Below are 21,994 nucleotides of genomic sequence, written 5' to 3'. Positions count from 1 at the left end.
GGGAAAGCTGCCAGCTGTCGCACCATGCATTAATCCTCTGCAGGTCCTCCTGGAGTACGTACGAGTCTTCTGATGTTGCTACTTTCTTGTAGACAACCGTGTCATCTGCAAATAGCCTCACGGAGCTACCGATGTTGTCAACTAAGTCATTTATGTATATTGTAAACAATAAAGGTCCTATCACGCTTCCCTGCGGTACTCCCGAAATTACTTTTACATCTGCAGATTTTGAACCGTTAAGAATGACATGTTGTGTTCTTTCTTCTAGGAAATCCTGAATCCAATCACAAACCTGGTCCGATATTCCGTAAGCTCGTATTTTTTTCACTAAACGTAAGTGCGGAACCGTATCAAATGCCTTCCTGAAGTCCAGGAATACGGCATCAATCTGCTCGCCAGTGTCTACGGCACTGTGAATTTCTTGGGCAAATAGGGCGAGCTGAGTTTCACATGATCTCTGTTTGCGGAATCCATGTTGGTTATGATGAAGGAGATTTGTATTATCTAAGAACGTCATAATACGAGAACACAAAACATGTTCCATTATTCTACAACAGATTGACGTAAGCGAAATAGGCCTATAATTATTCGCATCTGATTTTCAACTGTCCTCGTTGATATTTATCAACGCCTATTAGCTAATGGTCGGGATTTCATTGTAAAATTATGTCGGCGATTGCTGCGCATACACTGTCTCCACTTACGCGTTCACCATAATTACTCTACAACGCAAACAATGGGGTAACACTCATCGGGAATAAGACATTAGTGGGGAAGGGGGGGGGGGGGGGAGGTCCGCTGGGGGCTGAACCGCGCAATAACCCTGGGTTCGGTGTGGGGCGGTGGGTGGGGTGAGTGGACTGCTGTAATCTGTTGTGGGCTTGTGTACCACTGAGGGCTACGGTGGGGACGAAGGCTCTCCATCGTTTCTAGGTCCCAGTTCAATACATACATACATACAAAAAGGACAAAAGGAACCGCGCCGCCGCAAATGGATTAAAAGGAGGTTACATGAGCGACTTTGCCACTTCGAGAGTCCGTAGCGATGACGAAGATACATATTTGGAACATAATTACACTAAATCGTTTACTGTGACTGATGCTGGCCTAAGGAAACTATTTGCTTTTCCAGAAGACGGGAGCATGTAGTGAGTGAGCTCAGTATGTCAGGAAGGAGCGGCTTGGGGAGAACACTAATACACCTGGACGCTGAAGCTTCGGCAGCTGACGACTTAAACGAATTTCCATTTCTGCCCGTAGAATGTTAGACCTGTGCTAGTGGCGACTGAAGACCTACTGAGATGAATCATGTTTTAAGCTACATAGGAGAGATGGCTGTTAAATCGTCGGAAAGATCCTTGCCGGAGAAGTGTTGTGTTATGATCTGGGGATTGTTTTGTGGTATTCCCTGAGAGATCTCGTCATTATGGATGGCACTGTGGTTCAACACAAGCATGCTTCTATCCTTTGGGACTATGTCCACTCCTACATGCAGTTTGCTTTTCCTTGGCTCAATGGTACCTACCAGCAGGAAAATACAACGCGTCACACAGCTCGCAGTATACGTGCGTGGTTCGAAGAACACCAGGACGAGTTTGGGTACTACACTGGTCACCAAGTACTCCGGATTTAAACCCAATCTAGAAACTGTGGAACCATCCCGATCGGGTCATTGGACCTTAACCATGAAAACTAGGGCACCTCGCCACGGCAGTGGAGTCGGCATGTCTCGACATCCCTGTCGATGTCTTCCAGAACCTCAGTGATTATGTTTTTGTGCGCCTCTCAGCGGCCCGCACTCCAAGAGGGCTCATCAGGCTTCTGCTCCGTCACTGACGACCTACTCGTCGACGGAACGTTAAACTCTAATCTTCCCCCATTTATTTTCGAAGCCCCTTGCGCTCTAGCTTTATCCACAAGGGAATCTTCATTCACTCTCATGGCAAATCACCAGTTGAGTATCTGCTGAGAGTCCTGTTAATGGCTTACTTTTTAGTTATATTTACGTGCATTAATTATTGTCATTTATGTATTATTCACGGTTGCGACCTTTTATTAGGTCATTCTTTTTTCTATACTGAAACAAGATTGGGAGTAATCACTTCACCTCTCCTGAATCCATGGAACCATGGAAACATACTCACATCGACGTATTCTGATGAACTCTTCTGGAGGACTGTACGTAATTTGCAAGCTGGATAAAACTACAATGAAAGAAGTAGACATATAGTGTCAGGAGACAGTTGAGCCTTAGAGTTCGAGTTTCAACACGAGAATCTGTAGGAAGAAATTAGTTGAATACTAACATCGAACTAGTGTCGAGTTATAAGGTAGGATGAAAGTAAAAAAAATGGTTCAAATGGCTCTGAGCACTATGGGACTTAACATCTGAGGTCATCAGTCCCCTAGAACTTAGAACTACTTAAACCTAACTAACCTAAGGACCACACACATCTATGCCCGAGGCAGGATTCGAACCTGCGACCGTAGTGGTCGCGCGGTTCTAGACTGAAGCGCCTAGAACCGCTCGGCCACAACGGCCGGCGGATGTAAGTAAAATAGTCTATCTACGATTTGATGACACAGTAAGAAATGTTAATAGGTAAATCTGTTTATGTATATTGTAGTGTTGTAATTTGATGAAAATTAATCCCCTATAATTTTAAATGTGTGACTTAGACTTCAAGCGCTAGTACTGTGTACAGTAGTTTTCCGTAGTGCTGTATTAATCCGTCCAACAGACCGACTAGAGGGAATGTTATTTGTGAGAAAGTCAAGAGAAGTTAACTATTAATGATACGTGTTTTCTTCCTTTCACACTATCATATGAGGTTGGTGGCCGTTATTCATAGTCGTGTTAGGATATGTGACATGCCGAAACGAGCGATGCAAGTAAAAGGCTATGAGGCTTTGTCAGACGTCTGCACCACAAAGAAGTCACTTCGTCTATCAGAAGAGTGAACGCCGCTTGACCACGTACGTCGTGACAACCACATGAAAAATGCTACACACCGACAGAAATCTCGGCATGTAAAACAAGCTTACGCTACTCACAGTGAGCAGTCAAGACACTAGTAGCTGGTACAGGTCCAATACAGAATTACATGGCGAAGACAGAAATGGGATGTTTCAAGTTTCAAAATGACTTTTTCAACCCTCGAAGATGTCGGGAAGTCGAAATATGTGAATTCCTGTTCACTTTCGAGCTAATTGCGTTAATGTACGGGTATCCAATTCTCTTTAAAAGAAATGAAAACCTAAAATCCCTGCAAGATCTTCACGAGACCGTACAATTCGAACGATTGATTGTGCTTCAAGCTAGCATAAAAATATGAATCAGAGTATCAGTTACCTCATGCAGTCACACATATCACAAAATACGTTTTGAGCACTTCTGGAAACGCTGTAGGAATCTCTGAGGGCGGGCAGTGCACATTGCACGGATCGATGCAGCGCCAGACAGAATCAGCTCGCCAGCCAACGCTCCCCGTGCCTGACGTCTGTTTGTGTGAGGTTGGGCGGGGGATGGACGGGGATAACCTCTTCCGAGATAAAGTGTTGAAAATGGTCTAGGGAGTCTTACGGCAGTTTTGCTGGTTTCACTTTCTTACTGGCGTCTTTATTTGTATGAAAACAGAGCCTGTCGGTTTCGAAGAGCTAGGAGCAAGGTGTTTGGAAATAATTGCTATTATACTTAAATATTTTCGAAGGAATCTGCAACCAGGAAATGTTGCTTTGGAGGTACGTGAGTCGCTTCAACGTCAGGAATTTGTGATCACGACGGATTGCGCGTTTACAGTGGAAGAGGGAGGTAATTAAAAATGTACGTTACACACATCTTTTGCTAAAAATGTGTGGCTGGTTGCAGATTCTAAGAACAGTCTTCAGTTTGATAAAATTCCTTACTCGCCTGCCGATCAGGAGCGTGCTCTTGATAGTTTGTGATGGTTCTAGTAAAAAAGTGATACCAATAACATCGTCAGTCTGTGATATGAATTATTCGGTTAATGTTATTCGTTCCATGATGTAAAAATCGTATTTACTGACTACTTGTTACGTTAATAAATACTACCATAAGAGAAGTAGAGGCTCTCTATTAGCTGGGCCATACCTCATTGAGCCGGCCGAAGTGGCCGTGCGGTTAAAGGCGCTGCAGTCTGGAACCGCAAGACCGCTACGGTCGCAGGTTCGAATCCTGCTTCGGGCATGGATGTTTGTGATGTCCTTAGGCTGGTTAGGTTTAACTAGTTCTAAGTTCTAGGGGACTAATGACCTCAGCAGTTGAGTCCCATAGTGCTCAGAGCCATACCTCATTGTCTTCGTGCAAGTGACATATGCTATACTCTAAACAGATCTAAAAAAAAAAAAAAGTTCAAATGTGTGTGAAATCTTATGGGACTTAACTGCTAAGGTCATCAGTCCCTAAGCTTACACACTACTTAACCTAAATTATCCTAAGGACAAACACACACACCCATGCCCGAGGGAGGACTCGAACCTCCGCCGGGATCAGCCGCACAGTCCATGACTGCAGCGCCCTTAGACCGCTAGGCTAATCCCGCGCGGCGCCCAGATCTCACTTTTGGTCAAAGCTTCAACTGTGGCGACGTTTAGTGGCAGATCTCCAGAACTATGGTGAAGGGTGAACGGAGGTGATTTCAGATGCAGAATCTGAATGATTGATTCAGTTTGCCTTCCGGAATCAGGTCGAATTTTTCACGAAATTCATGTTCACATTAGCGTGAATATAAAGTTTGATGTCACGATGATATACATCAATTTAAATTTCATTTCATTTCCGAATAGGTTCGACCTGATACTCTTATGAGACAAATAAAACGTGCTTATTACAAGTCTACCTCACCATATTTACTTCCAGGAACATGTCCGAAAGACCAGACACCATATCAATATAAGTATATAGTTCTGGCAATACCGACCATGACCTTCTTCTTCTGTGCGGATGCACACATATTTCCCGAACTCTTACGGGACTTGGTAAGAATTTCTTCCACGAGTAATGAGGGTGTTGGGTAGGGACAGTACGAATGTAGTGTGTGGACATATAAAGTGAGAATGTGGGTCTCGCGGGAGGCGTGCGCGAGATAGTCCCTGTAGTCGCACTCTCCTCTGTGCCCTCGGTGATAGATAGAGCGTCTGCCATGTAAGCAGGAGATCCCGGATTAGAGTCCCGATCGGGGCACACATTTTCACCTGTCCCCGTTGATACATATCAGCGACCGTCAGCAGCTGAAGACATTTATATATAATTATAATCCTTACTTTTGGTTCCGTCCTGAGGTACCAACCTTGACATAAGACCTCGTCGAAAGGACGACACCATAAGGAGCTGCTTGTCCGCCATCCTCACAGAAGCGGCCAGCGAATTTAAAATGCATTACATTCCCCAATTAGTTGTACAGTATTCTACCTGTTCCTCATGAAAAAAGAACCGCTAGTATAGCGAAAACTTACACATGCTATTTATGGAATGTTTCAAAGTGCGGTGAGCGTTTTATCGTAAATGTTTTATTCAAACTGCGGTTCAGTTCTATAGGAGATTGTACATGACTTCTCAAAGTATGAAATGTTAGTTGAGACCTTAGTGATGACTAACATCAGTGATAATGCACAAGTTGGTACTGTACGGGGCTGGTGAAACAATGTCAAAAATATTGCAGGTATTCGTATACATATACGTAAATGTGACATGTGCTTCAAATTAAACGCAAATTACGTACTGTATTAGAGACAAAGCTATTTTTCAATATTCACAGACTAAATACGTTATTTGTTTGCTTTATATTCAAGAGCAGAAGCTATTATAGAATGATCTTGCTTGATGTGTGAAACAGCACGTTTACTTTGTGCTCCGTCAGACGGCACTAAATTACAGCTGAGCAAAATAAATATATAAATTTAATGCTTTCATCTGTTCATTAATGTGAAACACTGAGTGAATATTACTTCCTCAATAAGTATCTCTGTGTAATTAACCACACAGTTCTAATTTTATGCTTAGTTAGTTCACGACATGTGTTGAAATTATATCGCCGTTGGTCTTCAACTTGAGACTATAAGTCAGCCGGCCGGAGTGGCCGTGCGGTTCTAGGCGCTGCAGGCTGGAACCGAGCGACCGATACGGTCGCAGGTTCGAATCCTGCCTCGGGCATGGATGTGTGTGATGTCCTTAGGTTAGTTAGGTTCAATTAGTTGTAAGTTCTAGGCGACTGATGACCTCAGACGTTAAGTCGCATAATGCTCAGAGCCATTTTGAGACTATAAGTCATTCTTCAGAAGAATACTTGTTCAGTGAGAGGTCTGGAACCATCAGTATTAATTTTCTTGTCCAGCATGTTAAACATAAACGACTTGAACACACAGATCATCCACAACTGTAGGGAATGATCTGAGTGAATTGGTACTGAAAGTCTATACAAAATAGTCTGTATTCTTACTAGCTGTTCCCCCTCTCCCTATTTTCTCCTCTGTGAAGCATTGGCGAATTTCTAGCGGTAAAAATCGAGTTGGTGAAAACAGACGACTAAACCCGTTTAAAAATCCATGTCGTCGGACTAGGACACCTGTTAGTTGTGAAACTGAAAGGAAATACCAGTATTGCTGAGAAATGGCAGAGAATGACAATAAATTTGAATAAACCTTTTCCAAGATAAACGATGAGAAATAGTGATATATGTCAGGAATACTCACACTTTTCATTGTAAACAAGACGACGTGAAAACAATATGCATACACGTTGTTGAGTTAAAATGACACAGCAGCTGTGCTGGGTTGATATCCTTCGCCATTCTGTTTCAAAATGTTTTAACCCCTTTGTGTATTCTGTACGCTAGATTGCTAGATCACTGGAACAGCAGTTGTTGTCGTCCACGTTTCATTCCCTTCCCGTTCCTGCTCTGATCCAGCAACGAACACTTGTGCAAAGAATTATGCTTAAGGGTCTTTGGATTTGATCCCCTTAAACGTAACTTTTTCGCTAATTTTTCCTATTCATAATCTGCGCAGTTTTTTGATGGTTCAGTGCAATTCACATATTTCTGATTACCCTCATAGAGGACTATTAAATTTCAGGACCGGTAATTTTTTATGAATTTCGTATATTTTATCATTTTTTTTGCAATATTTCGTAATGTAAATGAGTTTTACGAGTATCGGATACTTCTACCTGGTAGTGTTCCAGTCTCGTAGTTTAGGATTAGGGTTAGGTTCCACCAGTTACACTATTTTTTTTCAATTTCTTAATTTTACTGTCTTAATTTTCACAAGCTTCACACATGTATCTGTAGCATTTATTTCACGATGATGCAGAGGAGAAACTAAAAATTTTTTACCATATATTCCACTGTTTCGTCACCTCATTACCTGTTATACGAACTACTAGAGAACCATAAAACTCGAGTAACATCTACCTACTTTCACACATAGTCTCTCTCTCACACACACATACATACATACGTACATATCCATATGTACTCACAATGTGCAGGTACTCACACAAACATGTTTCTAAATACTGTTAAATGGGAATAAAAGTAGCCCCACCTCCGTTGACCTCCCCTACGTGACCTTGGTGATTTGCTGCTTGAAGATTTATACCCTTTCTCTTTTCATGTTGAATGATGTGTTCAACACCATTTCTGGAACGAATGTGATTTGAAAACGATCATATGGAAGTCGTTGATATTTCTGGCCAGCAACATGGTCTCCTCAACAAATGCAAAATCCTTTTTACAAATTGAAGAGTGTCCACTACTTGAGGTTTGTTCGCGGGATGGTAACTTTGGGAGTAGGTAAAGATTAAGTTCCAGTTTCTGGTCCCAGACGGGCCAATTGGGTTTGACCGACCATCGTTTCTTCCTACAGCAGTGGCGTTGACGTATGCAGTATGGAGGGTATGGAGGGACATGCGGTCAGCAGACTGCCCGACCGGTCGATGTCGGGTTTCTTGAGCTTGGTATCGCTACTTATCGATCGCTTAGCGAGGCTGAGGGCACCCTGTACCAGTCCTATCACGAAGGTGGAGGTGGAGATTAGTGTTTAATGTTTCGTCAACAACGAGGTCATTAGAGACGGAGCACAAGCTCGGATTACAGAAGGATGGGGAAGTAAATCGGTGGTGCCCTTTAAAAGTAACCAAGCCGTCCGCCCCGATAGCTGAATGGTCATCGCGACAGACTGTCATGCCAAGGGGCCTGCGTTCGATTCCTGGCTGGGTCGGAGATTGTATCCACTCAGGGACTAGGTGTTGTGTTGTCCTAATCATCATCATCTCATCCCCATCGACACGCGAGTCGCTGAATAGGCGTCAACTCAAAAGACTTGCACCAGGCGACCGGCCTAACCAACGGGAGGCCCTAGCCTAGGGGAGGAATCTTAATGTGGTTGGCCAAAGGCGCCCTGGAGGTGCAGAGCCCTCACAGGTTTGGCTGAATATTGTAAAGCGCCGGTGTAGTGGTGGGACGGCTATAGGATGGCAGAAATAGTGCACCGTCACAATCCTTTAAGAACTATGTTTTTATATTCAGAGAGAACTCTCACTCAGACCATTGGGACGCCATCTCCGTTTCGCTCCTTGCCAGCTCCGTCACGCCTGTTTTTTCCCATGGAGTGCTGACCTCAAATTTGTACTTAAAATCCTGTTAGTGTTCGGTGCTCCTGTTAGCGCTCATTACACTGCCTAAGACACTGTGATCAATTATGCAACCAGTAGCACCCTTCGCTTTTTCTAATGTTTAGAATTAGTCTTCAGTGTAGTAGTTAGTCTGACTGCGAATGAACGGTCTTCATCAGACACTAGGTATCCTTGAGTCTCCTCGTGCAAGCTTCGCATCGGGTCCTGTAACCTGTGCCTCTCGTATGCGGCTCTACTTCAAACAATCAATGTGTCTTCAGTGGAAGTTTGTCTATGGCGCAATTGTTTCTAATTGCTCGGAAATTGTAGATTGCGGTGTAACCCCCTGTCTTACCTCCATCCTGCATTAGTACACGATATAGGTAAAAATGTGGGGCATCCTTACTGATTTTTAAGATAGATAGGACTTCGCACATACTCAGCCGCCGGCCGGTGTGGCAGAGCGGTTCTAGACGCTTCAGCCTGGAACCGCGCGACCGCTACTGTCACAGGTTCGAATCCTGCCTCGGGCATGGATGTGTGTACTGTCCATAGGTTAGTTAGGTTTAAGTAGTTCTAAGTTGTAGGGGACTGATGACCACAGATGTTAAGTCCGATAGTGCACAGAGCCATTTGAACCGTTTGTTAAGTCCAATAGTGCTCAGAGCCATTTGAGCCATACTCAGCCCGACGTCAAGACTGGACTGGCAGCTTGGCACTACATGGAAAACAGACGGAGTGAGATGAGCAGAAGAAAGAAGCAGAGATCCGGAAATCGACGCCGGACGAGGGAAGACGTTACCAGGGTAGCCCTTTCTACACGACTTCACGACAACGCGTTGGTAGCGGGAACGACCGGGTGACAGCGAAAAGGAGCGGTGGTCGCGGTCCTAATAGCAGAGCAACGACACGCGGCGGCAGCGCGGTCGAGCAACTGAGGGGGCGCTGAGTCCTCTCGAGCTTCAGTGATAGCGGCAGCTGCTAGCGAGCAGCCGGCAGCGGGCAACGGACCGGCACAGCACAGCTGAAGACAACGCGGGCGTCGTGCGGTAACGTCCTGTCGATCTCACCTTAACACAGCGACGGCTTTCAGCGGCGGTGCTATCTCGACTCGTCTCCCCTTGGCACAGCTCATCAGTAACCAAAGTAAGTCATGGCATCGCCTACACTACTGGCCATTAAAATTGCTGCACCACGATGATGACATGCTACAGCGCGAAATTTAACCGACAGGAAGAAGATGCTGTGATATGCAAATGATTAGATTTTCAGAGCATTCACACAAGATTGGCGCCGGTGGCGACACCTGCAACGTGCTGACATGAGGAAAGTTTCCAACCCATTTCTCATACACAAACAGCAGTTGACCGGCGTTGCCTGGTGAAACGTTGTTGTGATGCCTCGTGTAAGGAGGAGAAGTGCGTACCATCACGTTTCCGACTTTGATTAAGGTCGGATTGTAGCCTATCGCGATTGCGGTTTATAGTATCGCGACATTACTGCTTGCGTTGGTCGTGACCCAATGACTGTTAGCAGAATATGGAATCGGTGGGTTCAGGAGGGTGATACGGAAAGCCGTGCTGGATCCCAACGGCCTCGTATTACTAGCAGTCGATATGACAGGCATCTTATCCGCAAGACTGTAACGGATCGTGGAGCCACGTCTCGATCCCTGAGTCAACAGATGGGTACGGTTGCAAGACAACAACCATGTGCACGAACAGTTCGACGACGTTTGCAGCAGCATGGACTATCATCTCGGAGACCATGGCTGCGGTTACCCTTGACGCTGCATCATAGTCAGGAGCGCCTGCGATGGTGTACTCAACGACGAGCCTGGGTGCACGAATGGCAAAACGTTTAATTTTTCGGATGAATACAGGTTCTGTTTACGGCATCATGATGGTCGCATCCGTGTTTGGCGACATCGCGGTGAACGCACATTGCAAGCGTGTATTCGTCATCGCCATACAGGCTTATCATCCGGCGTGATGGTATGGGGTGCCATTGGTCATGCGTCTCGGTCACCTCTTGTTCGCATTGACGGCACTTTAAACAGTGGACGTTACATTTCAGATGTGTTACGACCCGTGACCCTACCCTTCATTCGATCCCTGCGAAACCTTTCATTTCAGTAGGATAATGCACGAGCGCATGTTTCTGGTCCTGCATGGGCCTTTATGGATACAGAAAATGTTCGATTGCTGCCCTGGCCAGCACATTCTCCAGATCTCTCACCAATTTGAAACGTCTGGTCAATAGTGGCCGAGCAACTGGCGCGTCACAATACGCCACTCACCAGTCTTGATTAACTGTGGTATCGTGTTGAAGCTGCATGGACAGCTGTACCTGTACATGCCATCCAAGCTCTGTTTGACTCAATGCCCAGGCCTATCAAGACCGTTATTACTCCCAGAGGTGGTTGTTCTGGGTACTGATTTCTCAGGATCTATGCACCCAAATTGCGTGAAAATGTAATCACATGTCAGTTCTAGTATAATATATTTGTCCAATGAATACCCGTTTATCATCTGCATTTCTTCTTGGTGTGGCAGTTTTAATGGCCAGTTGTGTAATAACGCAGCTGCGGATAGCGGGGCAGCCGCGGCTTATGTTACTGTTAGTGATTTTGATGGCACTAAATCCACATTCCGCGTAGGAAGACGTAAGCAATATCTTGCTGGAAAATTACGCATGTAAGCGTACTTTAGTTTTGTAAACGTCTAAAATGTTTTCTAGTCGGCAGTCAAAGGGAGAATCGATTGCAAATTGGGCCAGTGAATTGCATTCACTTCAGCATCAATTTCGTGGGGCTGCCCATGTTGCAATGCCGGCATCAGATCTGGCACGATCTCTGTCATTAGTAGGACAATTAAGCAGATCTGAATCCATTCAGGTGACCTATGATGAGCGCATACAGGTAATAGTGCGTGCAAGGGGCAAAACATCATCCCTAATGAAGCAATTGAGGTGTATTTGACGGGAGAGCCGGCAGTTGTGTCCATCAAAGGAAAAGTAATTGGTAAAAATGTCATCAAGGAAAAATGGGAAACGCTACCTGTGGTGTCACCGCCAGACACCACACTTGCTAGGTGGAAGCCTTTAAATCGGCCGCGGTCCATTAGTATATGTCGGACCCGCGTGTCGCCACTGTCAGTGATAGCAGACCGAGCGCCACCACACGGCAGGTCTAGAGAGACGTACTAGCACTCGCCCCAGTTGTACAGCAGACTTTGCTAGCGAAGCTACACTGCAAATTACGCTCTCATTTGCCGAGACGATAGTTAGAATAGCCTTCAGCTACGTCATTTGCTACGACCTAGCAAGGCGCCATAGCATTTGATATTTATCGTGTGAAGCATGTACAAACAAGAGCGATGTTCTCCAATTGTGGATTAAAGTTAAGTATTCCAAGAACTACGTTCTTTTCTTTATAGGATAATTACTTTACCTTGTTCCAGACCTCACGCCAGTCTGCGTGTAATTAAACGCGTGCATTTCGGCCCCCTCTAGCAACACGGTGTTGGTTCTTCTGCCAACACTTCACTACCCTTAAATGTTTCTCATGTGGACGTGCAGGGTGCACGTCTAAGGATTGCAATGTAATGTTAAGTGCGAAACCTGCGGCAAATTAATGCATTTAACTTGAGACTGCCGACTTCAGAAAAGAATTCGTAAAGCAGAATCGCGTCAACCTTCTCGGGAATCAGTGACTCAAAAAACAGTCAGATGCGGATGTTACGATGTACAGGGACATAGATGTCCTTGTAAGAAAGCGAAGCCAGTTGTGTGTTTCCAGTCTCATAGATCGAGGCATATTTCTAGGAAATGTACGAATAACGCAGAGGATTCTGTGAAAAACAAGGCGCCGCGAAAAGAAAGAAAAGCATTAGACTACAGTCGCCTTATGCTGAATTGGGAAAGATATGTAAAGTCGACTGTGAAAGTAAAAATGAGTTTGTAGAACTGAATTGCCTACAGAGTACAGAAAGTTGCTTTTAGATAATGGAGAATAGATTAGCTTGTACAATATGAAGTATCTGTGAAGCCAGGTCTGGTACAGACCTGAAGAAAGTATAAAAATGAAAGGTATTAAAAGTTTGTGACGACGGTTTTAGATCTTTGAATAGATCAGCAATTAAGAGTGAAACATAAGTTTATATAGGATATTCCCTACGCTGGTTTAATTGGTAGAGACTTCTTTACGTGGTGCAGTAATTCATTACGCCAAGGGAACCCTGTGAATAGAGGGTACGACCAGTAAAGTGTATGCGGAGACAGAAGCGCAAGGCGCCAGTACACAGGGCAGAGGTCTAGCAAACAACAAACAGGCTTTGAAAAAAATGGTTCAAATGGCTCTGAGCACTATGCGACTTAACTTCTGAGGTCATCAGTCGCCTAGACCTTAGAGCTAATTAAACCTAACTAACCTAAGGACATCACACACATCCATGCTCGAGGGAGGATTCGAACCTGCGACCGTAACGGTCGCTCGGTTCCAGACTGTAGCGCCTAGAACCGCACGGCCACTCCGGCCGGCAGGCTTTGAAACTACAGAATGTGAATACAGTAGAGTGCATAGTTCTCTGAGTAGTCCTAGCTCAGAGAAGCCAGTAAACCAAAGTACGATAATGAAACGGCGCAGCAAACAAAGTACCGGTTGACAGACGTGTCACCGACAGGAAACGGGCACTACGGAACCTAAGATAGGCCAGATGACTAAAGTTAGGTCCTCGTGAGCAGAAGATTTTGAGGATAAGGTTACAGGTAGTAGCCTAAGAGAAGGCATTATCGAAAAACAAGAGTGGGTAAAGGTGTGTACCTACCTGAGGCGCTGGTGAAAGTAAGAAGAAGCTCTTGTTTCATTAGCGTGTTAAATACACGACAGGAGGCGGTTTGTACTGAGACGTTTCGCTTTTATGTGGAAGAAGTTCCGTCATTTAACCCAAGCCCGAAGCATACTGTGCAAATCAGAGGCAAGTTCTCAATTGAGAAAGAATCGAGAGTGAGTTTATCAAAAGAAAACTTGCTGTCAGATCATTTCAGTGCCATAGAAAAAGGGTCCATAACAGACATGTGTTCTGCGTATAATATCTTTCATTTACACGGGTACAATTTGACATATACAGGCACAATTCGGCATCAAATAAAATTAATCCCCGAATCAGAGGAATGAGTAATTTGCTCTCGTCCTTACAGAATACCAGAAGCGCTGAAGGAAGAGTTACAACAGGAGATAAATCACATATTGAAAGACGATATAACAGCACCTTCAACAAGCGGCTGGAATTTCCCGTTAATCGTGATTCCCAAAAAGATGGATGCACCTGATAAAAAGAAATGGAGAGTGGTAGCTGATAAAAGAAAACTAAATGACTTGACTGTCAACACAGTCTTCCCACACCCATGTATCAACGAAATTTGGGACCGATCAGCCAAGGAAAAATTTTTTCAACGGTAGATTTGGCTAAGGAATACTATCAGGAGTTATTAGATGGAGCGGACCGAGGACTTAATGCTTTTAATACACCACACGCCCATTATATGTGTAAGTAAATGCATATGGGACGTTTATTTGCACCCCTACACTCCAAAAATTGATGAATTCAGTTCGAATGGGTTTGCAGGATGAAAAAATTTTCATTTTTTCGGTTCATTCCTAGGACAACACAATGCCCACTTGGGCGAGGGTTTCAAGAGACTATGGCAACATGATTTAAAGTTACAGGTGGAAAAATGAGAATTTTTAAGGGAAGAGGACACATATCTGTGACATATCTTAACCGAGGATGAGTTAAGGCCGGACCCAAATAAATTAAAAGCAGTGGCGGAATATCCCCAGCCCAATACGATAAAAGTATTAAAAAGTTTCCTCGGGTTAGTCGGGTACTATAGGCGTCTCCTAAGTGACTTTAATTCTGTCAAAATCACTACATGAGTTGTCGAAGATGCGAGGTAGTTCAAGACCTTCCAATTGCATAGGTGTCCAGAACTCTAAACAAGACAGAGCGAAATTATAGCACTATTGAGAAAGAGTTGTTGGATATAGTTTGGGTGGTAAAACATTTCAAATCATGTGTGTTTCGTCGTAAGTTTACCACTTGTACTGATGATAAACCATTGACGTGTGTTGGAAATATGAGCGATCCGTCCTCATGTTTAATGAAGTTCCGATTGAGATTAGAGATCATGAAATTGTAGACAAAAATAGACAAGACAGGGACTGCGCCACTGCTACAGTCGCAGGTTCGAATCCTGCCTCGGGCATGGATATGTGTGATGTCCTTAGGTAAGTTAGATTTAAGTATTTCTATGTTCTAGGGGACTGATGACCTCAGATGTTATGTCCCATAGCGCTCAGAGCCATTTGAACCATTTTGAAAAGACAAGAACAACTGTGTAGCAGATGCATTTTAGAGGATAAGGAAGTACAGTAAGCTGATACCGAACCTGGGGCAAATGAAAGTGAGGAAGGGCTGGTAGTAAAGGAAGACGAACATCAGGAGATAATGGCTGAAGAAAAGGCGGAAATTTTGCGTGAATTCCTTTACACACCCACAGGTGTTCGCGAGGGATATGGCGAACATACGATCGGATTAGAAAATACCAAACGTGGTCTGGTATAAATAAGGATGTTTAGGACTATATCAGAAAATATGTTAGTAGTGGGGCTAGGCCGGCGCCACCCTAAAGTACCGTTATCCTAGATGGCGGAAGGGTGTCGTCACCCCAGGGGCGGCGTCACCCCAAAGTACCGTTACCCAAGATGGCGGCTTTGGCGGGAATTTTGAATTTTTCGAGGGAATTTTTTTTCTCCACTCACGTGACCAGATTTACTGGCACACATTCAGTCTTCGCTGAGCTGTCTTTGTGGGACGATCATTATGTGTTCGATCATCGAGATGAATGTGATGGATAGAGCTGCTTTCAATAGCTACATTACATGTATACATTCGAAGGAGGACTGTAGCCATAGTTCACTACATGAGGTGTGGAAGAGTATGATAATGGAGGATGGTTCAAATGGCTCTGAGCACTATGCGACTTAACTTCTGAGGTCATCAGTCGCCTAGAACTTAGAACTAATTAAACCTAACTAACCTAAGGACATCACACACATCCATGCCCGAGGCAGGATTCGAACCTGCGACCGTAGCGGTCGCGCGGTTCCAGACTGTAGCGCCTAGAACCGCACGACCACTCCGGCCGGCGATAATGGAGGAGTGTAGAAGAAATAAGTAGAAGAATTCATCTCAGCAGAGGGATGGAGCCAAGGTGCATGTAGTAACCAGCACATGCTCATGCGCATGCAGAAACTGCCAAGATATTCAACATGAACCATTAACTCTCCCAAAACGGAAGAGGTGAGCAGTTGACGTCAATTCGCTTTGGTGGAAGCATATTCGTATACGCCATATACCATTGAAGAGCAGCTGCTCACCTCATCCTCGTGGCCATGCGGAATGTGTTCTATGGAGGAGTTATTGGTGTCTGACTGGGAGGAGTTTAACAGCCATGTAGCCTGTGAGCATTCAGCCAAGGACTGCCCCCGTTCCCTCATACATGTAGAATGGAAGCGAGCATTAATGCTTGAACATATGAAGAGGAAGAATACAGTCCTACAAATAAATTCTTTGCATCAAGATGCACTAAATATGTATTACACAATGCATGCAAACATCTGTCTCTGCTGGAACTGTCATTTCTTAAACCTACATATAAGCTCTCACCCCACAAGAGACAACTCCCTCCGATCCAGCCGAGCAGAATACTAAGCTAGTTAGTGAGGTCACCGCTAGAGAGCACTGTGATAGGTCACATTATCGTGCAATTCAGCCAATACGAGCACAGCATCATGATGATGTAGACATGGTGTATATAAGGAGGGCGCAGCAGCTGGTCAAAATCTATCATCAGTCAGGATGATGAAGTACCATTCAGCCCAGCAGAACAGGAGGAAGCAGCGGAAAAGTAAGCATCTACAGTGCCCTATTTTTATTATTATTGTTATAATAATAATAACTATTATTAATATTTTTTCTAGCAGCAACATATGATGCTGATGATTATTATTTCTCTCTCTCTCTCTCTCTCTCTCTCTCTCTCTCTCTCTCTCTCTCTCCACCAAATGTATCCATAGAGTCACCCCCTACCCCGTCGGGATCAGCACCCGTGGCGGCGGCGGTAGGTTCCAACCTGCAGGGATCCACTCCTGTGCCATCAGCGGATCCTCTAATGCAGCTTCTCAGCATGATGTATCAGGATAATGAGACTCTATTGGCTGTGGCACTCGATACTGTCGAGGGTACAACATCATACTGGGCTCCATCGTACAAACTGTCCATTAGGCCAAGAGCAAGAGACATTCCAGCATGAGTGCAAGAACTGGTGGCTAACCGTGCCTGTGTGGATTGTGAATGAGAAGATACCAACCCCCAGTGCACCACCACCTTTACTATTCACGTCATGTTATGTGTTAACGGTGAGCAGTTCAAAACATCTTCATGTAGGAATTGAAGTTTCACAAGAAAATGCTTGAAAATGCTTGAAAATGCGCCAAAAATATTAAAGTACAGTTTTCAGCCTACGAGTGGGATGACCTCCGTCGCGCAAAAACATACATCAAGAAGCATATGACTACAGAATATGTTCCGGCCTAATCCTACCAGAACTTCTGCTGTGGAAGCCTAACAGTGAGTATATTATCAATGTATGATGATGCTACACTAAGAGTTAAAAATGCTGATGGTCAGGGGTATTTACATGCAGCAGTCGATTGTTGATAACTTTTTCAATCTAGACTCGGCGATAACTATTACGATGGAGAGACCTAATAGATGGCTCCCATATGTTGAAGACTTATACAGTGATATCATTAACTCGCTTCGCACATGCCGCATTCACATAGGAGATTTAGATCACTGTTTTAGTACCTGTATAAGTGCAGTGCTGAAGTCTTGTACTATTCGCCGAATAGGTGTGGAAAATGTTAAACTCAAATATACTGATTGAATACTAGACTATTGCAATGTGCAGATAACTTTGCGAGAAATACATGCAGAATTTGAGGGATATAAGAACCAGCTATTTTCCAAATACTGCACTGCTGCTGCCCCAATTAAAAAAGAAGCAAGTGATTTTTTTGATAGTGATATGTATAATTGTCAATCGTGAATAAATAAATATATTTATCATCTCAAATTTGTGTTTGTGTTATTTTTATAGACAAAATAATCCTGCCTATAATGTCACATGTGATTACTCACATTTTCTTTTATATATATATATATATATATATATATATATATATACATATATATATATATATATACAGGGTGTTTCAAAAATGACCGGTATATTTGAAACGGCAATAAACACTAAACGAGCAGCGATAGAAATACACCGTTTGTTGCAATATGCTTGGGACAACAGTACATTTTCAGGCGGACAAACTTTCGAAATTACAGTAGTTACAATTTTCAACAACAGATGGCGCTGCGGTCTGGGAAACTCTATAGTACGATATTTTCCACATATCCACCATGCGTAGCAATAATATGGCGTAGTCTCTGAATGAAATTACCCGAAACCTTTGACAACGTGTCTGGCGGAATGGCTTCACATGCAGATGAGATGTACTGCTTCAGCTGATCAATTGTTTCTGGATTCTGGCGGTACACCTGGTCTTTCAAGTGTCCCCACAGAAAGAAGTCACAGGGGTTCATGTCTGGCGAATAGGGAGGCCAATTCACGCCGCCTCCTGTATGTTTCGGATAGCCCAAAGCAATCACACGATCATCGAAATATTCATTCAGGAAATTAAAGACGTCGGCCGTGCGATGTGGCCGGGCACCATCTTGCATAAACCACGAGGTGTTCGCAGTGTCGTCTAAGGCAGTTTGTACCGCCACAAATTCACGAAGAATGTCCAGATAGCGTGATGCAGTAATCGTTTCGGATCTGAAAAATGGGCCAATGATTCCTTTGGAAGAAATGGCGGCGCAGACCAGTACTTTTTGAGGATGCAGGGACGATGGGACTGCAACATGGGGCTTTTCGGTTCCCCATATGCGCCAGTTCTGTTTATTGACGAAGCCGTCCAGGTAAAAATAAGCTTCGTCAGTAAACCAAATGCTGCCCACATGCATATCGCCGTCATCAATCCTGTGCACTATATCGTTAGCGAATGTGTCTCGTGCAGCAATGGTAGCGGCGCTGAGGGGTTGCCGCGTTTGAATTTTGTATGGATAGAGGTGTAAACTCTGGCGCATGAGACGATACGTGGACGTTGGCGTCATTTGGACCGCAGCTGCAACACAGCGAACGGAAACCCGAGGCCGCTGTTGGATCACCTGCTGCACTAGCTGCGCGTTGCCCTCTGTGGTTGCCGTACGCGGTCGCCCTACCTTTCCAGCACGTTCATCCGTCACGTTCCCAGTCCGTTGAAATTTTTCAAACAGATCCTTTATTGTATCGCTTTTCGGTCCTTTGGTTACATTAAACCTCCGTTGAAAACTTCGTCTTGTTGCAACAACACTGTGTTCCAGGCGGTGGAATTCCAACACCAGAAAAATCCTCTGTTCTAAGGAATAAACCATGTTGTCTACAGCACACTTGCACGTTGTGAACAGCACACGCTTACAGCAGAAAGACGACGTACAGAATGGCGCACCCACAGACTGCGTTGTCTTCTATATCTTTCACATCACATGCAGCGCCATCTGTTGTTGAAAATTGTAACTACTGTAATTTCGAAAGTTTGTCCGCCTGAAAATGTACTGTTGTCCCAAGCATATTGCAACAAACGGTATATTTCTATCGCTGCTCGTTTAGTTTTTATTGCCGTTTCAAATATACCAGTCATTTTTGAAACACCCTGTATATATATATATATATATATATATATATATATATATATATATATATATATATATATATAAGCCTATTGCACGCTAGGACCTAACACAGTAGGTATCGCGGCAGGCTGGGTGAAGCACCTTCGCCACAAGGACTTTGTTGTGGGTGGCTGGACCTTCGACGACGAAGATACGGAGAAGAAGGCTAAGAAGAATGGAGTGCTCCTCCCCGACAGCAAACGAGCTATAATTGGAGGTCCCTCCAACTGTGGCAAGACAAATCTTCTCATGGCTCTGCTAACACACAATGATGGAGATCGCTTCGAGCATGTCTACATATTCTCCAAAACACTATTTCAACCGAAGTCTAAGTTACTGCAGAGAATATTAGATGGCATAGATGGTGTAACGTACAGGGTAGTCAGTGAAAGTGAAGACATCCCTCCACCTGAAGAAGTAAAGCCAAACACGGTCTACATATTCGACGATGTAGCTGTTGAAAAGCAGGACCAGATCCATAGATATTCCTGCTTTGGTCGTCATATGGGTGTTGACGTATTTTATGAGAATCAAACATATCCCAGGATCCCAAAACAGTTGGTCAGGGATAACACCAACCTCATTATAGCATTCAAACAAGACAATCTCAATTTAAAACACATTTACCAGGCTCATGTGGGAACTGACATGTATAATGAAGTTGTAAAGATATATACAGATTGCTGGAATCACTCACAGTATGGGTATCTCGTTATTGATAAAGCTCGAAATCTGAATGATGGTAGGAACAGTCGGAACTTCCAGGCGTTTTTCCCAATATAATCATACAAAATAGGTGAATGCATCAGTATACTCTACACCACGGACAAGTTCAGACACATTTCGGGCACTCAGTCTGAGAGGTTAGGTTTACATAGACAAAATTCTCGCATCTATACTGATATGCAATTTCAAACTCTTGAGGAAAGACTCCGCATACTCCGTAAGGCTGTAATGGAATTAAAGGACAATGAGAAAGTCTTTGTGGTTGACCACCATCGGCTATAGAAAAGAATTAGCCCAATTTAGGCGAAAATAGAAACTGAGGCTCTTATTGTTGAGAAGGAGGGGGAGGAGAATCCTGGAAAGAAGAAGAAGAACAAAGCATATATAAAGCCTCGTGATATACAGAGTCCAGATTAGTATGCGTCAAGATGTCGACTAAGCATAAAGTCATTCAAGCGCGTAAAGCTGTTCGAGAGAAATTACGATTGTTGAGGATGGGACATGTGGAGCGGGAGCAAACACCAAGACAGACATTTAAACCTGTTACCGAATCTGTCAGAAAGCTAGCATCACGAGATGATGACAGTCTTAAGAACGATTCAACTGCTGCCTTCACTACCATTCGGTGTCAGCAAGGAGAGACCGTACATGCTCGGCTCTCAATCTATAAGCTTAACCGATAGCACAATACGGATTGGGGATAAAGAGTTTAAAAGAACAGCTGGCTTAATGAAACTCATCTTTCTAAGAGCGTCAAAAAACTTAAATATCCTGCCACTGATCGCAAGGCGTATGGAGAAATACTATAGTTAACTGAAGTATATAAGAATGCAGACGGGACGCTGAAAAGCCCACAAAACTATAAATACACTAGCATTATACAACCTTTACTGAATGAGCAACCCAAAAGCATTGGTGAAGGTCTTGACATTCAGCATAAACGATTGAGCAGTCAACCCACCCAATATACAGGGTGAGTCACCTAACGTTACCGCTGGATATATTTCGTAAGCCACATCAAATACTGACGAACCGATTCCACAGACCGAACGTGAGGAGAGGGGCTAGTCTAATTGTTTAATACAAACCATACAAAAATGCACGGAACTTTGTTTTTTAACACAAACCTACGTTTTTTTTAAATGGAACCACGTTAGTTTTGTTAGCACATCTGAACATATAAACAAATACGTAATCAGTGCCGTTTGTTGCATTGTAAAATGTTAATTACATCCGGAGATATTGTAACCTAAAGTTGACGCCTGAAACCTCCGACGTTCAGTTGCGTGTTTTAACAAACACGGGCCACGGTCGGCGAGCAGCATCTGCAGGGACATGTTTACGATGACGACCGTGTTTACGAGTGTGGCTGTAGTGCACTGTTGTGGTTTGGTCTAGCTGTCGCATTGTCCGCATGTAGCGCTTGCTGCTATTGTTATTCTGCATTCGTCTCCGCACGCAGACCAACTGTAGTACACCGTGTTACCAGACGTCTGTGATAGTGTAGTGTTGTAGGAACTGTGACCATGGTGTATTCGAACTCTGAAAAGGCGGAGATGATACTCATCTATGGCGAGTGTCGACGAAATGCAGCTGAAGCCTGCAGGGTGTGTGCAGAACGGTACCCGGACAGAGAGCATCCAACGTGCCGCACATTGCAGAACATCTACCGCCAACTGTATGCAACAGGTATGGTCGTAGCACGCAAACGGGTCCGCAACAGGCCCGTCACAGGAGAAGC

The sequence above is a fragment of the Schistocerca piceifrons genome, chromosome X (genome assembly GCF_021461385.2).
Source record: "Schistocerca piceifrons isolate TAMUIC-IGC-003096 chromosome X, iqSchPice1.1, whole genome shotgun sequence".
NCBI lineage: Eukaryota > Metazoa > Arthropoda > Insecta > Orthoptera > Acrididae > Schistocerca > Schistocerca piceifrons.
This window is presented reverse-complemented; position numbering follows the sequence as displayed.